This window comes from Octopus bimaculoides, chromosome 6 (assembly GCF_046866305.1).
Source record: "Octopus bimaculoides isolate indiv1 chromosome 6, ASM4686630v1, whole genome shotgun sequence".
Lineage (NCBI taxonomy): Eukaryota > Metazoa > Mollusca > Cephalopoda > Octopoda > Octopodidae > Octopus > Octopus bimaculoides.
Genome location: NC_142933.1, coordinates 45,566,207 through 45,573,614, shown reverse-complemented (window position 1 = coordinate 45,573,614; position 7,408 = coordinate 45,566,207). Strand labels below are relative to the sequence as shown.

General features: G+C 34.2%; 1 non-coding gene across 1 annotated transcript; it reads right to left on the bottom strand.

The window, feature by feature from the left end:
• Nucleotides 1-4,490: 4,490 nt before the first annotated feature.
• LOC128248225 (U6 spliceosomal RNA) lies at nt 4,491-4,597 on the bottom strand. Its single transcript, XR_008264511.1, has one exon. It is a non-coding gene; the product is annotated as a U6 spliceosomal RNA (small nuclear RNA).
• Nucleotides 4,598-7,408: the final 2,811 nt, after the last annotated feature.

Genomic DNA, 7,408 nt, shown 5'->3' with positions numbered 1-7,408 from the left:
CCCAGAACCATGTGATTATGAAGAGAAATGTTTTACTACGTTACTGTACTCCTGTCCCTGTGAGCACATCCTCTCTCTCTATCTCTTTCTCACCACTCTCGTACTCACACCTCAAAATAACTGCAGGATTAATCCCTAGTCTACTCCATTGAACTATAAATGCCTGTATACTAATTTCTGAATAACTGCTATTAGCTGACCTCAGCTATGATTCTCACCTGCTTGTAAGGTGAATAGATTATATTTTAGAAAGACCTGACAAATTTATGGAATACAACCATTCAGAACAGCTGAAGTTAGACTTGTAGTTGAGCACACTGGAGACATTATAATATTTTCTATTAGAGTTTTGAACACATTAGTCATTTTTTTATATTCTGCACCTAACTCTTTACATAATAATCATAATGTCAGTTAACATAGATGCTTCAATCTATACTACTGGCTCAGTAGTACCTCTGTAGTTGCGTTTTATGTGCGCTTTTCACTTTCTGAGGAAGAGTTCCTATTCTGTCTTTCTCTATCTTTGTCCCATTCTATCTACCACTTTGTAGTTCATTTAGAGAACCTCTACAGCACCAGCCTAGATATATGGTTAACAAATTTGCTTTGTAATAACATGGCTCCAGGTTCAATCTCACTGTGTATAATCATGGACAAGCATCACCTTCATGTGTTCTATGGCAAGGACACAGTAACATACATACACATGCAAATATATATATATCATCATCATTCATCGTTTAGCATCTGCTTTCCATGTTGGTGAAGGTTAAGCAGTTTAACTGAAAGTGGTAAGCCGGTGAGCTGCATCAGGTTCCAATCTGATTTGGCATGGTTTCTATGGCATGGTTTTTATGGCTGGATACCATTCCTAATATATATATTGACAAATCATGTGTGTTAGTAGAAGAGATAGACCTCAGTATTGTTGGAAATAGAGAGCTATTTTTATAGAATGGTACAGAAATTATTATTTCTTATATTTAATTGTTTATGTTATGATTTTACTTACTCCGTGAACCCACATGGGGATTAACACATACTTCAACAAATTATTATTTCTTATATTTAATTGTTTATGTTATGATTTTATTTACTCCATGTACCCAGACCTTGTGGACACCCTGTAGAGTATGGAGACACGCATACAAGACTTGAATTTTTTATGTCCTTGATCTGAAGATTGCTGCACTTCTTCAGACAGCTGAAGAAGTGAAGTGATCATTATATCATTGACATAGAAACTTGAAGTTCTGCATGTGAGTCAACATAACTATACCATTTAATAAATATATATATCTATGTATGTATATACTGATACACACATGCACATGCACACACACATATGATAGGGTTCTTTCAGTTTCTGTCTTCCAAATCCACTTGCAAGGCTTTGGTCATTTCTGGATTATCTGGATTATAGTAGAAGTCTCTTGTGCAAGGTGCTACACTGGAAGACTGAATCCAAAACCACATAGCTGGAAAGTATGCTTCTTGCTACACAGCCACACTGTGTTTGTTATTCTGACACTGAACTCCTCTTTTACCCATGATTTAAAAGCAAATATAATCTAAAGATTGTAAGGAAGTTAGATTTGGATTTCTGGTCGAAAAAAAAAAAATAAATAAAAGAAACATGACCTGAATACTTTTGGTATCAAAATAAGAAGGAAAAGATTTCCTGATTGAATCTTTGCTGTTACCCAAAGAAGACAGAATCAAAATAATTGTATATGCTGGATTGGAAATAATTACAGACTTACTGTGTAAATGTGAGAATGAATTAATAGGACAGCGGGTGTCATCAAAAAGGTTTATGGTATAGTAGTGAAGATGGTGGTGGGGCATGTTATCGACAAAAGTGTTATGGTTCCATCCCCATATGTCTTTCATTTTTATGTTTTATATTTCTTTGTTGTTTTACTTTCAGACTGGTTTTGTATATCTACAAAAACATTCTGTTTGAAAAATGGTAAAGGGAATGTTCGACAAGAAATTATAATGTTCTTTGTTAGAAGTTGTAAAGAAATCTGTGAAAATTTATTCAATGCTTGAAGGAAAAAAATAAGGCAAAAAAAAAAATAAAAGCAAGGTAGAGAGAAAAAAGTGTTGTGAATTGTTTGGTTTAAATAGAGATAATTCTTTAAAAAAAAATCGTTAATATAGATACCAAAAAAAAAAAAAAGAAAAAGAGAAAGAAGAATGGTAAAGGAAAATTTAAAAAAAAAAGAAATTAAAGCAAAAACGAAAAAAGAAAGCTGTTGTTAAAACTTCTGCTCCAATTTATAGTAAATCAGAACCATTAAATGTTTCGATAGATGTTTTGTATAAATGGGTTAGGTTACTCCATATTGCGTTTAACACTGCATGCAGTTGCAAAAGTGAGCAGGTGCTGAATTCTATTTACCAAACACACCGAGATGATTCCGCAGAGACTTTGTGAACAAGATGGAGAGACAAAAGAAGAATGATGATATCTTAATGTCTGAAATGAAACAGAATACACACACACACACACACACACACACACACACACACACACACACACACACACACATATATATATATATATATATATATATACACACACACACACACACACACTTGTGATGTCTATATAGCTTTGTTTATGTGTTTATATTTATTTGTCATGTGTGTGTGTATGTATGTATGTGCATATATATATGTATGTATATATATGTGTGTGTGTGTGTGTGTGTGTGTGTGTGTGTATGTAAATAGTTTTGTTTCCATATGTATGTTATTTGTGTTGTCTACATACCCTTGTTTATATGAATATATATATTTGTCTTTATATAGCTTTGTTACGGATTTCTTTATCACTCTATCCATGTACATAGTGATATGTATGCATATGTATAAATGTGTATATATAAATAGCAAATATGTATACATATGTATGTATGTGAATGTATTCTTATATGTAAAACTATATATTGATGTATATTTATAATATGCTTGTATGTAAATAGATATATGTACATAAACGTGTATCTGTCTGTACATGTGTATATGCATGTATGTATATGTGCGTATGTATATGTATGTAAATGTGCATTTGTATCTATATATGGAATAATTCTATTCAATCATATAAATGACATTCATTTACAGTTTTGTTTTTTTGCGATTCAAATAAAAATTCCTCTATGGAATTTAACAAAATAGTCTAATTTTATGTTAATTTGAATGTCTGGAACAAATTTCCCAAGATTTTGTAAGTAAATAATTTATAATCCTGAACCAGAGAAAATAACTTTTAGTAAACTTATGCTGTGAACACAATATTGAGGCCAATGGTGGTATTTTCAGTAATATATATGTGTTAAGGTAGAGTAAATTCTTGAACCCTGTTGCAGACAAACGTTCTAATGTTGGTGGTAAGATAAATTACACCCACTCCACATTGTGAAGAAGTCTGTGACAGGGGACAGAAACCACATACTTTAGAAGAAAGAAACATGACAGTCAAAGCGTCAAAATAACTGGTGCTCGTTAACACTGTGTGGGTATGCCAGATGATGAAGGTCAGATGATGAGTAGTGAGAGAGTGAGAAACTTGTCCAACCCATAATAACTTGGAAAAAAACCAAATGTAAAATGATGACAATGTTGATGATGTAGTCAAGAGAGATATTTGCTGAGTGAGCTGTGATGTTAAGGGACTGAATGCCTAATTGCACGTTCAGATCTTAATTTTGTTTCAGTGTTATATCCTTAAGCATGGCATTTAACTCTGCTTATTTGAGTTTTCTTGGAAGAACACCTTCTTGTATGTGAGTACACACACACACACACACACACACACAACCTTCAACTCTTTCTAGCTCAAAGGGTTTTTCAACCCAATGTGTACTTACTATTATTTATAGCTTTATGTGATATGCTTCAAGATCCACTGTTCCAAAACAATTATTCCATGTTCTCTTGAAAGTTTATAAAATTCTCATGATGTCAACTGTATATGTGTGTGTGTGTTTGACACTGTGTATGTGTATGGAGTGGAGGCACAATGGCCCAGTAGTTAGGGCAGCGGACTCGCGGTCATAGGATCGCAGTTTCGATTCCCAGACCAGGCGTTGTGAGTGTTTATTGAGCAAAAACACCTAAAGCTCAAAGAGGCCCCGGCAGGGGATGGTGGCGAACCCTGCTGTACTCTTTCACCACAACTTTCTCTCACTCTTACTTCCTGTTTCTGTTGTGCCTGTAATTCAAAGGGTCAGCCTTGTCACACTCTGTGTCACGCTGAATATCCCCGAGAACTATGTTAAGGGTACACGTGTCTGTGGAGTGCTCAGCCACTTGCACATTAATTTCACGAGCAGGCTGTTCCGTTGATCGGATCAACTGGAACCCTCGACGTCGTAAGCGACGGAGTGCCAACAAGGTGTATGGAACTGAACCTAAAACTGTGTGGTTAAGAAACAGACATTTTTTTCCACACAACCATCCTTATGCCTATGAAAATAAATATGGAATGCTTCACAAACTTGTGTACCTTTCTTGTGCAGGAATTATGCTAATCTTCTCTGTATCATTCCAATTTTAGTATATGTGCCACTAAAACTAGTGCAGGTTATTGCCATATATTTGAAGATATTTTGATTATAGTTTCAGCTGGATTTAGTGATTGGTTATATTATCTGTTCTATGTTGATATTTTTTTGGGCTTCTACTCTGGTTATACCTATGTAAATATAATTGATTACATTACAGTGTTGTTATTATATGTTGATATAATTGTTCTGTAAACTTCAAAGGACATGTGAGATTTCATAGTTAGCTCCAGTTTGATGATGACAGGTGAACAAAGTGAGAAACCTGACTAAGGTGTGGCTGTGTGGTAAGAAGTTTACTTTCCAACCACATGCTTCTGGGTTCAGTTCCACTGCATGGCACTTTGGGGGAATGTTTTCTACTATAGACCTTGGGCGAACCAAAGCCTTGTGAGAGAATTTGGCAGATGGAAACTAAAAGAAGCCAGTCATATAAACACACACACACATATATATATTTGTGGTGTGCATGTGTGTGTCTTTGCATTTGTGTTTGTCTCCCACTACTGCTTGACAACTGGTGATGATGTCTTTATGTCCTTGTAACTTAGTGTTTTGGCAAAATTGACTGATAGATTAAATATCATGCTTAAAAGATAATAATAAGTACCGGGGTCAATTCATTCAACTGAAAGTTCTTCAAGGCAATGCCCCAGCACGATCACAATCTAATGACTAAAATTAGTAAAAGACAAAAGCCTCTTTAATGAGACAATTTTGCATTTACCAAAATTCATTCACAAAGTATTGGACAACTGAAGGTTAAGGTCAAAGAAACTTACCTAAGGTTCTATATGGTAAGACCGAACCCTGAACCATATATGCTTTTCTCCTCTAGGCACAAGGCCCAAAAGATTTTTGGGTTTGGGGGCAGTCGATTACACAACTGGTACTTAATTTATTAACCCTGAAAGAATGAAAGGCAAAGTCAACCGCGTGGAATTTGAACTTAGAACACAAAGACAGACGAAATATCGATGAGCATTTCACCTGGCATGCTAACATTTCTGCCAGCTCGCCACGGTAACCCTGAACCATATAACTATTCCTGCACACAAATGACCTTTTTACTTCTCTTGTGTAAACTTCATTTCAAAGATTTACATGGTTTCTTTTCACGCCATCATATTCTTGTGTTCTTGATTTCATATATCTCTTCCAATCATAATTTTTGAATACTCTTATATTTATACCGAAATATGTGGTTGTTATCATCATATTTGTTGAATTTGACTTGGTTAGGATTTACTTTGATGTGAATCTGTGAAGCATAGAGGTATTGTTTTGATGTTATGTTGTCTGCAGAATCTTTTAAGGCAACATTCTCATAAGTCAAAAAAAAAATTGTAATAGATTTTGGTTTTAGATAGATACAAATGTCAGGTAATATTTATTTCTCAACAATGAATTCTTTATGTGAAAAATTTCATGTTTTTGGTGCTTGTGTGTCTATGTTTTTTCTCAACAATTGTAAACATCTTATAATTTCATTTTTTTGATATTGTAAATGCGATGAAAATCATAATTTTGGGGAAATCCAAGTGAATATTGGTTGTTTGTCAATAGAGATTTATGCATTGAATTCTTATATTAAGGAATGGTATTCAACAATTACTTTCTTTATAATAAATTATGAGTTACATGTTGTCTTTGTATATAAACTAGTAATGCAAATAATTCCTTTCCCATTTTGGGAATGTATCTGTGTGGCCCTACCATACAGCAAAGATACTAATCCTCAATATTGTTCAACTAGAATATTGAGCCATCTCAGTTCAAAGTATGTTTTGAGCTAAAAAAGAACCTCTACAGGGTGGCCCAGCCTGCTAGAAATGGCAACCAAATTTCTCTCACACTACCATCCTGTAAAAGAGAAAAGGTCCAATAGGTAATGTAGTACTTGACATAACACTTAAAAGACAGGATGATCACATCTGCAATGCCTTTGATCATGCATCTACTTAATCACAGCTGACTTTGAGTTGAATTACAGTAACCATACTTGTGTGAATACCATTTACAGAAATATATATATTTTGGATAGGATTTATGAAGTTTGTCTGATATGAATAATTAATGAAGTTTGTATATTTGGAGTTGAGCATTTTATGTTTCACTTTCACTAATATAGGCTGACTCACCTCTTAAAAGAGGATTTTTGGGGGTGGGGATGGGAGTGATTAATCCAAAGTTTGAATGATTGAACAACAGACTTTTCAACTATGATCAGCACATCTTGTTCAATATAGAACTAATTATGGTAGTGGTGTCAATTAGACCCAGAGTTTTCAGGTAATGCTGAATAAGTGCTATAGATAGACTATAGTTAGGCTCCAGGGTTGGTGATTATGTGAATAAGGGGTCCAAATGTAGGTCATATATCAGCATGTGTATATAAGGATTTACTTTTCATAATGAGATAAAAATCTAAGGCTGTGAAAGATTTTAGAACATTTATAAATAGAAGGTCTTACAGCTGTTTCCAGGATATTTATAATATCCCTTCATTGGAGACAGTGTGAGAGGATGGTTAAGCAATAGTTAATTTAGATACGATAGGAAATAGAGAGTGAAGTGGAGGAACAAAAATAGATGTGAGATATGCAGGGATATTGTATTTGTAAATCCATTGTTTAGGCAGAATGGTATACATATAAGATTCTAATACCTTGTGAGTAAAATCCAATAGTCTTATATGTATACCATTCTGCCTAAACAATGGATTTACAAGTGGTGAAATTCTTGTTGGAGAAGACCTATCCAATCCACACACATAGAAGATATGGATGTAAGTGATGTGCTGAGAGAATCTTTTATCTCTTACTTGT